Source organism: Epinephelus fuscoguttatus, linkage group LG8, assembly GCF_011397635.1.
Source record: "Epinephelus fuscoguttatus linkage group LG8, E.fuscoguttatus.final_Chr_v1".
In the NCBI taxonomy this organism is placed as follows: Eukaryota; Metazoa; Chordata; class Actinopteri; order Perciformes; family Serranidae; genus Epinephelus; species Epinephelus fuscoguttatus.
This window is the reverse complement of record NC_064759.1, coordinates 43,515,904-43,530,581: the sequence shown is the minus strand read 5'-3', so window position 1 is coordinate 43,530,581 and position 14,678 is coordinate 43,515,904. Positions and strand designations below refer to the sequence as shown.

At 43.5% G+C, this 14,678-nt stretch overlaps 1 long non-coding RNA gene across 1 annotated transcript; it reads left to right on the top strand.

The window, feature by feature from the left end:
• The first annotated feature begins 8,781 nt into the window (after positions 1 to 8,781).
• LOC125892895 (uncharacterized) lies at positions 8,782 to 10,043 on the top strand. The gene is made up of 4 exons (XR_007449809.1): positions 8,782 to 8,893; positions 9,535 to 9,597; positions 9,753 to 9,867; positions 9,997 to 10,043. It is a non-coding gene; the product is annotated as an uncharacterized LOC125892895 (long non-coding RNA).
• Positions 10,044 to 14,678: the final 4,635 nt, after the last annotated feature.

Genomic DNA, 14,678 nt, shown 5'->3' with positions numbered 1-14,678 from the left:
TTTGTTTTTTTCTTTTCCTCTTTTTCTTTTCTACCCTTTGTTACAAGACACCACCATATCTTTTACCTCATCTACTGACAATTATCTTCCACATTGCCACACTAGTACATGTTGTGATCCACGTCTACAAATATAACATACAGATTTCTTAGTTGGAACACCAATGGAATTAATCAACAGGTTAAACGCCGAAAAGTCCTCAGTTTCTTAGAAATCATAGTATTGATGTTGCATTCCTGCAGGAATCTCACTTAACAGATGCAGAACACTGCAAACTAGGTAAACAATGGCAAGGCTAAATACACTACTCTTCATTCACCTCTCAGTCACGGGGAGTGGCCTTTTTTATTAAGAAAAGGGTTACCGTTTCATTTGGAACATGTAGAAAAGGATGAGGAAGGTCGATATGTTTTGGTCAGAGGCTTTCTAGCTGATGAGCCAGTTACTATGCTTAACATTTACGGACCAAATCAGGATGATCCAAATTTCTTTGTAAATCTTTGCTTCAATATAACTTGTCCCGCCACTGAGCTCATCATCGGAGGAGATTTCCAGCTAAGGACAGATCCTCTCCAACTTCTAAATCTTTATCCTCAGCAGCTAAGGCCCTTAAAAAAGAACTAGCAGATCTCAATTTAATCGATGTGTGGAGAGAGAGACACACATCTCTTTGTGAATACTCTTTCTACTCACACGTACATAACAGTTACTCCTGGACTGACATCTTCTTTATGCACACAGGGAAGGAGCATCTCATTACCTCATGCGAATACTTGGCTACAACACAGTCAGATCATGCTCCTCTCCTGCTCCACGTGACCAAACAGTACCAAAACAAAAAACCCAAACGCTGGAGGTTCCCCACTCATTTGGTCAGCGATGAGGACTTCATCAAACTAATTAATGAACAGATTGATTTCTTTCTCACCATAAATGCAGGCTCTGCTTCCCCATCTATAATTTGGGAATCCTTAATGGCTTATATCATATAAGCCATATAATTTCTCTTATAATAGCCGCCACAAACTTTTACAGATTAATCTCATCCATAGAATTTATTTTACACCAGAAAGACTCCACAAAATAAACAGTACCGTCTCAAAACTGTGTCCTAGATTTAAGATAGAAACGGGAAGCCTCATCCATATGTTTTGGACTTGTACGAAATTGGGACAATATTGGGGCTATATTTTGGATGCACTAAACAAGATCACAGGAGCTGAGATCCCTCACTCACCAAGATTGGTTTTGTTAGGAGACTCGTTGGCCCTGCCTATTAACAGGAGGAAAAATATACGCTTTATCAAACTAAAGTAAGCGATAGATTAGCTGGGGAGGGATGGGGAGGGTGATGACTAGCATGGGTTGGTTTGGGAGGGAGGGCTTTGACAATCTCTGTATTTTCCCTGTCACAAATACTGCGTAATGTCTATGTATCTGAAAAAAATCAATAAAGATATTGTTTTAAAAAAAAAAGAAAGCTATTGGTACCATCATCCACAAGGTGGAATTCCTTCTACGAGGCAGTTGCGAGAATCACCGAAATTCCAATGAATGAACTGAATTCCCTGTGCGAAAAATTGGCATCAAGTGTCTAAACGAAAAGGAACACCAATTCCTGCGGGAATACTGCTCAGTTATGAAGCTGCTGACAACAGCATTGGACATCTTACAAGGGGATGACAGTACTTATGGGAGTTTATTGCCAACGCTCAAAGTCATGATGTCAAGGATTCTGGCTTTGAAAGACAGCCTCTTGAAGATGACTGCAGGTCTTCCCGATGTCATTGTGAAGGTATGTATGACTAATGACCATAGGCTATAGGCCTATAGCCTACATTGTTTTGCTATTATAGGCCTATTTTATTGAGGGGAATTGTTGCACAACATAGCTTAGGCCAATAGGCTATTGCAATATAGACCTACAAATTAAACCATTCAGTAGTCTTCTCAAAGTAATAGTGGCATAATCAAATTATTAATCATCATCACAGCAACAGACAATTAAATTAAATAAAGAAGTTAATAAATGCAGTGCCGTAATGGAAACACGTGAGGCCCCCCCCAGCTAACCCGAGTGAGGCCCCCCAACTCCCCCTTAGGAAAAACCCCCAAAAATAAACAGGACTGAAACATATGTTTGCTTTATTGTTCAGGCCATCAAGACTTGTTTTGCTGCAGTACTGGACAGCAAAGACACACTTCTCACTGCTGCCAGCTGTCCAAAGTTTAAACTTCGATGGCTCAGAGATGAGGCAAGGAGAGAGTATGTAAAGGAGCTTCTGACAACAGAATGCCACAACACTGCTCCTGCTGCAGCCAACCAGGCTGAGTCTGCCGCTGTGTCAATGACGTCAGCCAGCCCCGCTGAAAATGACTTTTTTTGCTTTTGAGGCAGACAGCTACTCTGCAGAAAAGGAAGCTGCAGACTATTTAAGGTCAGGGTATGAGGTTGTAATATTGAACCAGTTCCCAAATGTCTGAAACATGTACATGAGGTACAACACTCCAACTCCATCTAGCGCACCTGTAGAGCGGCTGTTTAGTTTAAAAGGTTTGGTGCTCACCCCTAGAAGGAACAGGCTGTCTGATTCAAGATCTGAGAAGCTTCTGCTAATGAGATTCAACCTGTTGTGGTCCTGATTTTCTGTGCAATTGTGTTTGCTCCTATCTGATCCTTCTCTCCCTCTCCTGGCAGAGTGAGTGCAGAGGGGCGGGGCGATCTCCGGGAGCACTGGGCTCCCGGCACACCTGCAGCTCATTCTGCCTAATTAGCCAGCTTCTTAGAGGCCGTTTACACGTACACGGTGATTTTGATAAACGGAGACATCTTCCTTCGTTTGTGCCCTTCGTTTACACGCAAACAGAGATTTCTCCTCTGAAAACGAGTCTTTCTAAAAACTCTGGCCAGAGTGGAGATTTTGGAAAACTCCGGTTGTGCGTTTGCATGTAAACTGAGATAAACGGAGATAAACAGAGTTATAGGCAGCCGACGTCATAGTATGCGCCGTAACTTGCGCCTGTGTCAAAAGTGCGACCTATGTTGCTATGGTGACAATGGATACATGGAAGGCTTTAGCTTCTCATTACACTGCCACCTACAGGTTTGGCGTGCTCTTGTGTATGTATACACGGGTAAGTGTAAACGAAGATCTTTTTGAAAACGGAGACGGTGAAATGTCCGTTTATGAAAATAGCTGGCAACGTGTAAACAGCCTCTTAAGCCACACTCTTTTTCCCATGTTAATGGTGATTTTCTGTTTAGCCTTTTCTGTTGTTACTTTTCCCTCAGAAAGAGTTTTTGGTTGATACTTTGTTTGCTTGTATTTTTCTGTGAACTGCTTTTTGTTGCTACTTTGTAAATAAACTGTTTTTGAACTTAACTCTGCAACTGGGTCCTGGCTTCCTTGTCTGGCACGCAACACAACCACTGTTTCACTTAAGATTCTGAACATTAGAACCTTGCTTAATGATATGCTTGTTTCACTAGCCTACATTTAGTCTGTACTGTTTGGGTTGATAGGCTACAGTATTTGTTTACTATAGTTCTCAAGATAGGTCTAGGCTACTGTCTTGGTCTCTGCCAATGATATTTAGGCTATAAGATGCAAAAAAAATCAATCAGATTTTTTCAAAGTTCAAGTTCATTAATTGAAGAAATTATTGTTGATTGGTAATTCTGTGAAATGCAAGCCTAACCAATAAAGTTTTGTTGTTTTAATTAAATCCGTAGTAGGCACAGCCTACACACTTTTTTTTCCTAAATGCAAACCAATGTTGAATCTTAATAGTCTATGTAAGTGCAGAGATAACAGATACAGTATATCTCCCTAAATGTGGTGTGCTATTCAGTATTTTTGTTAAAACCAGTTTAACCAGTTCTGTATGTCATATGTGACACAGAAATTAGCGTCCCCGCTAGATTCGGGAAACATATTTTCATTCTATGACTGCCCTCTTATAAATAAAAAAAAATGATAAAAAAAGCTAACATTGTGTGTGAGTCAGACTAAACAACTGGGGGGGGGGGGGGGGGTAATATAGTAAAGTAACTGATTACTTTTATTACTCCTCAAAAGTAATAAAGTCACTAATTACTTTTTCTTAGTAACTTGCCCAACACTGCTGTTGGAATCCTGTGCTTGATTACATTGGTGTGTCCGTTGTCCTCCTTGTGCCTGGAAAAGAAATATCCCCACTTCTGGGTTAACTGCTCCAGCTGAAGCTGTTGTTCTTCTGTCAGACCATCACCTTTAATGGAGGTGAAAGCCAGGTTCTCACTAGCTGCTTCGTTCAGCTCTCTGCCAACATTAACAAGGTCTACTTACACAGCTCCTGGACTCACTTCTGCAAGAGAAATGTCTCTGTCGTCTTCAATGTTCTCTGGGGAAACAGCACAAACATTAGCCACTCTCTGGAACCGTTTAAGGACCATGGGGAAGGGGTTGATGTTCCTCACCCTAATTGGGAATCTGCCCATCCTGACTGTCACCAGAGCCCTCACCACTTCAACTCCCTCCTCTCCTGCCAAGGGATCTACTAACGCATATGTTTGTCTACAGGAGCGGGGTGGAGTTTTTGCCCACAACAAAACCTCACTTCGGGCTGGAATAGTCACTGACTGTTTTTTGCCAGTTCTCCTGATAAAAAAACTATCCCATCGATCTTTAAGACAGGAGTCTCTTGGATGGGGAGAATTTGGCCTGCATCTGTTAAAAAGATCCTCCCAGCATTCTGAAATCACATTCATCCCCAGTAATGCCTTTTTGTCCCTGATAAAATCGTCCTTGACTACCACTACACCACTGGCTAAGACCTGGACCCCTCCGACCTGGATATCAGCAACTATGTAACCTGTATAAGGGATGCTTAGGCAACTACCTGCCCTGACCTTAAGCCAGGACAACACTCTACCATATTCCTTACACTTAAAGAGTTCATTACAAAGACTTTCACTGAAGAGAGTTACCTGAGAACCAGGATCAAGAAAGCACTGTACATCTACATCGTCTACTTTTACAGTCACTTAGGGGCAGGTTCCTGTTATTTTCACATCAGAATAGGAATAGGTCGGGTGATTTATGAGTGGTCCAGACACCTGACCCACGATGGCTGGAAGGGCTAGGGACCTGGAGGGGCAGTTACGACTAAAATGTCCCGCTTCAGTGCAAGTATTACAAATTGGACGTCATTAAGAGTCAGATTTATATTTGGAGGGGCACCCTACAGCTCTGGCTCTGTTCCTGTCTCTGCTGGCATTATCTGAATGTTGTCTTGGACGGGGTAGTTGTGGGGAGTAAGTGTCATGTCTCTCATTGTTTCTCAGTTCTGATAAAATTGTCTTTGTCATCTCAGTCATTTGTTCCTTTACTTTCCTAAGAATTTCACACCTGAACTCTTGTTTCCAGTCTGTTACCGTGGGTTGTGGGGCAGGGTGTCTGCTTATTCACAGCCAAGCAGGTAGACGGCAGCCACTGTTCATCTTGTTCCTCTTCCTGGGCTAGTGCCTCCATTTTGACCTCTTCAAAGGATAGCCCAGGGGTCTTCCTTTCTTGGCGCCGGAGCTCTTCTTTCAGCCCTATGATGAACTGGTCCTGCAGCACATCACCCTCCTCCAGGGCAGTGTCATCTCTCTGCTTTAACCTGGAAAACTGTTCTCACAGACGGAGAGAGAAGGATCAGACTGCTGACGTTCTTGCCTACAGTTAAAAAATTGAGTACGGAGGGTGGAGACATGGGTGTTATCTCCATACAATGCAAGCAGTACATAAAATATTTATATTTCTTTTTTTTCCATTTCAAAATCAAAATCTTCCTCTTTGCCTCCTCCTCGAACAATTCCAACACAAAATCTGCCTTTTGAGAGTCACTGAGTGGCTGGAAGCACAACATAGTCTCAATCTGAAGCTTCCATTCTCCCAATTTTGCTTCTGAACCAACACCACTGAACTTTTGCATCCCTGGGCCCCCCATAATAAATGACTTTATCATTACTGACGGTCCTGTGGCTTGTGCTTCTCCCCCATGCATAACAGGCCAGTTACTATACCCAGGAGCAATCCTGTCCAACAATGCCAAAATTTGTCACAGGTATGGTGTGTGACTTTAAAGTGAAATTTCAATAACTGCCACTGGGGAATATTACTGATCCAAATCCGCATGCAGACAACCACTGTTAATATGAACCATAAAATAATTTGTCAAAACACAAGTTAAAAGCAGTAAAAAAAAGAAAAAAAAGAAGTCCAACTGAGTAATAGTCCTGGTCTTGGTCTCTGTGTTAAAAAGGGTCCATGCAGGGCCTAGCCCAGGTAAAAACAGTCCATCCCCAGCTTCATGTTGTAGCCCAAGCCAGTCCCTCGCTGTCCAGCAGCTTCTCCAACTGGTGAAATCAGAGGATGGTATAAATCAGCGGACTTATCAATCGCTCAGTGCACCAAGAGTTCATAATACAAGATGGAATAATGCTATAAAAGCTAATAGAAGGAGCCAAAATAATCCCTTCTACACTGGACGCCGGCGTCCGCGCTCCCTCCTTCTCTATTAAATGGTATCTAACAGCAGAGCCCTTGAAGAGAGAGTCGCAACATCTCTGTTCACTCTAATGGGCCATTTTTTTCACAGCAATGGCGGATCGTGGAGCCTCCCAATAGTTCCCGGAAGTCTTCTTCTTCTTCTTGTAATATTCCGGCAGTTTTGACACTGTTTAGCGTATTACTGCCCTCCATAGGTCCGATGATGAACTAGATTTTTACATATAGTCCTGTGTTGCGCAGGAATTGCAAAATTGCCTTGGAGATCAGTTTATGGTTCTCACAGTGTCCAAACAAAGAAAAAACAGAAAAAGCCTGAACTCCAAGTCCTAACAGTCTATCAAACAATGTTTGTCTTTCTGTCCTATACTTTCTACACTCCAGAAAAACATGTTTTACTGTCTCAGGGCTCCCACACTCACATAAACCAGACTCATGTTTTCCTACAATAAACAAAAAGTGATTAAGCCCACAGTGACCCAGTCTTAATCTACACAGTTTAACTGAATTCCTACGAGACTGAAAAGTGCAGGTACATCTTTTTTTAACTTGAGACTGTAAAGAGAAATAGTGTCTACCCCTGCTTTCCTTTTCCCACCCTCTCTGCCACTCCTTCATTAAGCCCTCTTTAATTATTTCTCTCAGCTCCGCTCTCCCCCAGGGTATATGAACATCTACCTCTATACTCAAACTCTGTTTTGCAATCTGATCCACCTGCTCCTTCCCCCCAACCCCTGCGTGACCCGGCACCCAGCAAAAGGTGATGTTAGATCTATATCCAATTCTATAAAACACAGTTAGAATGTGGGCGGCACGGTGGTGTGGTGGTTAGCACTCTCGCCTCACAGCAAGAGGGTTGATCCCGGGCGTGGGAGCCCTTCTGTGCGGAGTTTGCATGTTCTCCCTGTGTCAGCGTGGGTTCTCTCCGGGCACTCCGGCTTCCTCCCACAGTCCAAAGACATGCAGATTGGGGACTAGGTTAATTGGAGACTCTAAATTGTCCGTAGGTGTGAATGTGAGCGTGAATGGTTGTTTGTCTCTATGTGTCAGCCCTGCGATAGTCTGGCGACCTGTCCAGGGTGTACCCTGCCTCTCGCCCGATGTAGCTGGGATAGGCTCCAGCCCCCCCGCGACCCTCAAGAGGTTAGACAGTTAGAATGTCAATAATAATATCAGGTCAAGCCTTAGATTTCCCCCTTCTTAAGGCTTCCATAGCAGCTGCAGAGTCAGAACAGATTATAACCTCTCTAGATCTGGTTTCCTCAATCCACCTTAAAGCCCATAAGATTGCCATTAGCTCGGATGTGAAAACAGAGCTCCCATTAGAGATGCACCGGCCAATCTTCACCCCAAGCTGCTCCACATACATCCCAAACCCAGCTCTCCCACTAACTGGATCTCTAGATCCATCTGTAAAAATAGTCAAAGTATTGTCTCTAATTGAATTTAGATGTTCTGCTATTTTTGGGGTTACCAGGTTCTTATCTTCTTCCTGTAGAAAGACCAGTTCAATATTCAGCTCGGGCAGCACCCAATATGGCATAGGTAGATAGCTTGTATGTTCCGCTACACTAACCTGTTCCAAACCCAGCCTCCCAGCCCACTGATTTATATTTGCAAAGAATGTTTTATACTTATTGCCACCGTCCGACTCTTGTAACAGGCACCTTGCTGGAAAAGTTTGATGACACCCACTTAGTTTTACCCAGTACTGTAACCCTAGCTTAATGCGCCTTAACCATAAGGGCATTTCTTCCGTTTCAACAAGCAGGGCAGGGACTGGGGAAGTTCTGAAGGCCCCACAGCAAAGCCTCAAAGCCCTGGCCTGCAGCACATCTAGCCTTGCCAGAACAGATTTAGACGCAGACCCATATACAAAGCGCCCATAGTCAAGAGAAGATCTAATCATGGCCTGGTAAATTAGAAACATTGTCTCCCTGTCAGCCCCCCACTCACAGCCAGCCAGACTTCTAATAACATTCAAAACTTTTTCACATTTTACCAAAATTTTACTGACATGCACAGCCCAAGTCATTCGCTCTTCAAACCAAACGCCCAGAAATTTGAACACTTTTACCTTCTCCAGTGGAGACCCATACAAATACAATCCAATATTAGGCAGCTTCCTTTTAAATCCAAATACCATATATTTAGACTTAGGGGCAGATATTTTGAAGCCCCATGTGTTCCCCCATTCCTCTACTGACTCTAATGCTCTTTGAATCTGCTTTAGAACAAACTCAACATTTCGCCCTCTTTTCCAGATAGCCCCATCATCGGGTTCCCGGAAGTCAACAGCGGACGTATACAGCACACACGGCGTTAAAGCAGAAAGACCGTTTATGATGCACTCCTGAAGGGTAAGACGTCAAAAATCAGACTGCATATTATCAGCATATCTGAATCAAGTTACCAGATGCATTAAGGCATGTTACTGGTGTATTACTCGCTAAATTAGTAGATGCATGTAACATTAACCGATAAGCTAACATATTAGGCTAGCATTCTGCCAAAAGTTAGCAACCCATAAGGTTAACCATACGCAGCCTTTTGATTTTACATTTCTTTCTCTTAAACCATTTTATCCAACATTAGGGAATTAGTGAAAAAATGCTTCTAATCGAGAGTTTTTGCCGGTCAGTGGGTATTAAATATTAACGTTAGCTTAATTAATATATAACATTGGTGCAAGAGATAGAGTGGTGAGTGGAGGAGGTGAAATGAGGATATCATTTTGAAGTTTAAGCTAGTGCAATAAAGTTAACATTGCACTATAGAAAGGAAGATGGCTATTTTGTGATATATTGCTGTTGATATGGATTTAGAGTGCATATGAGGAAGATGGCTATTTTGTGATATATTGCTGTTGATATGGATTTAGAGTGCATATGAGGCATCTAAAAAGCAAACAATAACGTAACTTTATGTAAACAAAAACGTGAGCACCTTTAGGCTTCGTGTGTCTGATGACTATAATGTTACCTTCTATGTTATGTTGCAGCCCAACTGATTTTGCATAAGGGACAGGGAAGTTTGAGGACCTGGGTGAGATGAAAAACACAAGGTAAATAATTTTGAAAAATGAAACATACTAGGCTAAGTGGGGAATTATACTTAAATCCAAAAGTGTTTTGCTACTGAATTATGTAAGCAATCACACAAAACATATTTTTTACTGAATTATATAACTTGTTTGTGTATATTGATAACCTACTGTAGAAGCACTAGGTGCTGGTTGGTGGTGGAGGAGCTGTACTGCTGCAGGACTGTTCCTTGATGGAGGATGCTGCAGATCAGAGCTGAGTGGACCTTGTTGAGACTAAAACATGACAAGGTATGTTTCAAAAAGGAATTGTACTTAACATGTCTCTTGCTGCATTTGATATTAATTATATAAGGAATCATACTGAATTTGTAATATATAAGGAGTCATACTGCAGTGATGCTGCATGCTTTTTGCCAGGAGTGCTGTAGGGTGAGGACCAACGATGTTACAGGTCAGCAGTGGTGAGGACCAGTGATGTTATGCAGGTCAGCAGTGGTGAGGACTAACGATGTTACAGGTCAGCAGTGGTGAGGACCAGTGATGTTATGCAGGTCAGCAGTGGTGAGGACCAACGATGTTACAGGTCAGCAGTGGTGAGGACCAGTGATGTTATGCAGGTCAGCAGTGGTGAGGACTAACGATGTTATGCAGGTCAGCAGTGGTGAGGACCAGTGATGTTATATAAGTCAGCAGTGGTGAGGACCAACGATGTTACAGGTCAGCAGTGGTGAGGACCAGTGATGTTATGCAGGTCAGCAGTGGTGAGGACTAACGATGTTATGCAGGTCAGCAGTGGTGAGGATCAGTGATGTTATATAAGTCAGCAGTGGTGAGGACTAACGATGTTATGCAGGTCAGCAGTGGTGAGGACCAGTGATGTTATGCAGGTCAGCAGTGGTGAGGACTAACGATGTTACAGGTCAGCAGTGGTGAGGACCAGTGATGTTATGCAGGTCAGCAGTGGTGAGGACTAACGATGTTATGCAGGCCAGCAGTGGTGAGGACCAGTGATGTTATATAAGTCAGCAGTGGTGAGGACTAACGATGTTATGCAGGTCAGCAGTGGTGAGGACCAGTGATGTTATGCAGGTCAGCAGTGGTGAGGACTAACGATGTTACAGGTCAGCAGTGGTGAGGACCAGTGATGTTATATAAGTCAGCAGTGGTGAGGACCAACGATGTTATGCAGGTCAGGAGTGGTGAGGACCAACAATGTTTTATAGGTCAGGAGTGGTGAGGACCAACGATGTTATATAGGTCAGGAGTGGTGAGGACCAACAATGTTATATAAGTCGGGGAATGGTGAGGACCAATAATGCTAGAGGCTGAGGAGCAGCGATGTTGGCTGGATGCTGGCAGGTGGAGGAGCAGTGATGCTGGCTTGGTAATGGTAGGTGGAGGAGCAGTGAGGTTGGCTTGGTGCTGGTAGGTGTAGGAGCAGTGAGGTTGAGGTTGGGTGGGCACGGGTATGTGGAGGAGCATTCTTGTTGGCTGGGTGCTGGTGGAGGAACACTGCTGTAAGCTTGGCTCTGGTAGGTTGGAGAACAGCGTTGTTGGCCGGGTGCTGGTAGGTGGAGGAATAGTGATGTTGGCTGGGCAGTTGACGCTGGCTGGGTGCTGGCAGGTGGAGGAAAAGTGAGGTTGTTTTGGTTATGGTAGGTGGAGAACTGACTGGGTGCTGGAGTATTTGTGGGAGCAATGGTTAGTCCAAATGTCTCCATTGCAACAACCAGTGGGGTTGGTAGCACTTTTGGAGCTGTGTGGGGATTCGTGGATGTTGACACGTGGCTACTGTTGTTCCTTTTCACCTTTTTGGACTGGCTCTTGCTTCCAAGATGGCCATCTTTTAAGTGTTGTTTTTTTCTGTCATTTCGTATTTTTTTTGCCTCAATTCGCAACCTCAGCCGTATGAATCTTTTAATGATTTTTTCTTTCACTCCACAGCATGATGGAAGCCTGCTGGAGAGTGCCTGAGCTTCTTGCTCCAAGACACCCACTGCGTCAGGGAGCTCCATGAAGGAGGAACCGGTCCTGGTCCTAAACAGTTCCTCGATTTTGTGGATGAAATCATAGGCCTCTTGGGAGGGACGACAAAGAGCACCTGCCTTAAACTCTTTAAGGTGCTGTTTTCTCTAGCAGGACTGTCATCATTGTGCTCTATTGCAATTTTGCATTTTCCACAGATGCTGGCAAACTTGATGACTTTGTGGATGATGTAGCCTGCAAGATGGAAGAGAATGCATTTCTCTGTTTTTGTGAGGTCAGGTGCTGTTCTGTTCACCGTCATCAGCTGTTCCATCCTGACTGATGGAGTGACATTTTGCTCCACTGTGTCCAGGAAGTCTGCCAAAAAGGTATTGTCATCTTCCTGGTAGCTCCCTGACCTGATGGTTGTGAGGAACTGCTCCACAGATATGATTCGCAGTGCATGATGGAATTCCACTGGAGTTGGGACAAGATTTTTAGATCTCACACAGCTGAATGTGTTTTCAAGGCAGTCTTGTGTGAACCTAGATGTCAACACAAACCTGTGTCCTTGATTCAACATCTCCTCCTGTATGGCCAATATTGTTGTTGTTGCCATTATCACCCCTGTTTGAACAGGCTTCCAGCCTCCCTTTTCACCAGTCTTCATCCCACGGAACAGAAGGACGAAGTCCTGGAGGAAGGTGATGGCCTTTTTGTACTCCTCCATTTTGATCCTGCTCAAGGCTATGATTGGATGGCGAGATGACATCAGATCAAACCAATGATCAACTTGCTCCAGCAGCCACGCTGTGGTCATGTATGTCAGAGGGCGGTTTTCTTGCTGCACCATGTATTTCAGTCCAGCACTTGTTGCCTTACTGAATACATTTAGAGCAGGACCAACCTTCATCTTTTCGAAATGACTTGGCTCAATGGCTGCAGCTGAGAGATGGGGAGCTATTTTTAATGCCATCCCTTCTTGAAAGGTCAGTAAGTCCTTAATAGGGACCACTGAAGCCTCGTTAGTGGGGAGGTTCTCTTTTTTTACAATATCCTGTGGAATACTAAACACCTGTCCACGGACAAGGGCACTTTTTAGATTTTTCACCAGATGCGGGATATCAGGCATGAAATGGAGCTGCCTGTCTGGTGTTGCTGGATGTGGCACTGATGTTGTCTTGTGGTCGACACCAAAGGATTTCCACATGGCCCGGTTAGGGCTACCCATGTCAGTGGTGACATTAAGCATATGTAGTCCTATGGATGCTGCCCTCTTTATAACTTCAATAATTATTGGCCTGTACTGTGCTCCATCTGTCGAATTGCTACTGTAATGATATGCTACTACTTGCTTCCATCTTGTTGTGTTTCCAGCCAACATAAATACACAAGCGTGTGTGGCTACTCCTGTGTGACCTGGTAAAGTCACATCACCATACAGTTTGCCTGTAAGCATGTGGAGCTCCACACTGGGTGTAATTGCCATTTCATCCAAGGTCAACACACACTCCTTTCAAGCTCGGTTAGTCCATCTACCTTCAGTTTTAGAAAATCAAAGACCTCTGTTAATACACCAGGCTCAAATTTAACACACTGCATTCTTCTTTGCAGGGTTCTGATTCCTGGTAGGGGAATCTGCAATTCCTGCAGGGTTTTATAACCCGTTGGACCAGCAGCAAAGCAGATTTTTAATGCCTTTTTAATGGTCTCATTGCTCCATTTCATCCCTTTTGTGGTTAGTCTTCCTAATGCCTTCATTTGGTCTTTTGAAAAAGTTTTCTTTATTTTTTTGTCCCTAATTTCCATTGCCTTCTTGAGAGCTGCATTTTCCTTCCTTAATTTTTTCAGTGCTGCCTTTGCTTTTTTGGTGATATTTTCTTGTTTCTTTATTATTTTTTAATAGGTCCAACGGACTGGCTGCTGGCTTACTGGTAAGCTGACTGGTTGCTGGCTCATTGGTAAGCTGACTGGTTGCTGGCTCACTGGTAAGCTGACTGGTTGCTGGCTCATTGGTAAGCTGACTGGTTGCTGGCTCACTGGTAAGCTGACTTGTTGCTGGCTCACTGGTAAGCTGACTGGTTGCTGGCTCATTGGTAAGTTAATAAGAGTTCAGAATTATACCTGTGCCACTGTTGACACTGTAGCTATGATCAGCAGCTATGACCTCAATATTTATAGGTCCAGGGGTGCACCATGTTGCAGGGGCCCTCCTCTTTTTGATTGCCATGCGATGCACAAAGATGGTGGGTATGGCATCTGCCCTCAGCCTAAACTTGCCCTTTTTGGTCCTCACAAACTGGTCTGCCTCAAAGTGTACCTGCAGAATGACTTAAGTTAACCTCTCACACACATTGCTGTTTTGTCTACCTATGAACATAGTTCAAGGGAACAGTTAATTCTTACTGGACAAATATACACTCACTTTATATCAAAAGATAACCAAGACCATGAGACAACTTTTTACAAATACCATCACTTCAGTAACTGATGCCAGTTGTCACATTTTGTTAAACAATTACAACTAATGAACTTCCATAATTTAGGCTGGGGAACAAAGATCACACCACATATCTCAAGGGAATTTCCCATTCAAGCCTATAAAGGTATGTCTATCCCTTTCTCCTCTGTCTTTTTTCCCCTCTCTTTCAGTACAAGAACAGAGGGATTAGGGAGAGCCTAGAGACTCCCTGCAATGCCACAGTGCCCTCATCCTGAGTCTCAGCTCCCTGAGTTTTGCAAGCCTTTCCTTCCTCCCTGTTTTTAATAAATCAGTCTAAGCTTCCCAGTGATGTGGTCTTTGTTTGTGGAAAAAGTGCAATGTTTTGAATGTAATTACCTCACATATTTTGTTGTTGTTGTATTTTTTATTTACAGTCAGATTGCTCCTGCTGAGCTGAGCCAACCATTTTTTTCTTCTCTCTGTGTCAGTGGGGAAAACGTACATGCGTACGCCTCTCTCTGAGCGACTGGAGCATCCCCATGCAGCACAGTAAACCATGGTGGCGACTATATGAGAGGACAATATGAAGGAAAGGGCACAAACAAACTGCTTTATATGCTATTCATGTTTCTGAGTGTATAAGAAATTTATTTAATGCATTCATAGCCATTAATAATGCACAGTAAAAAAA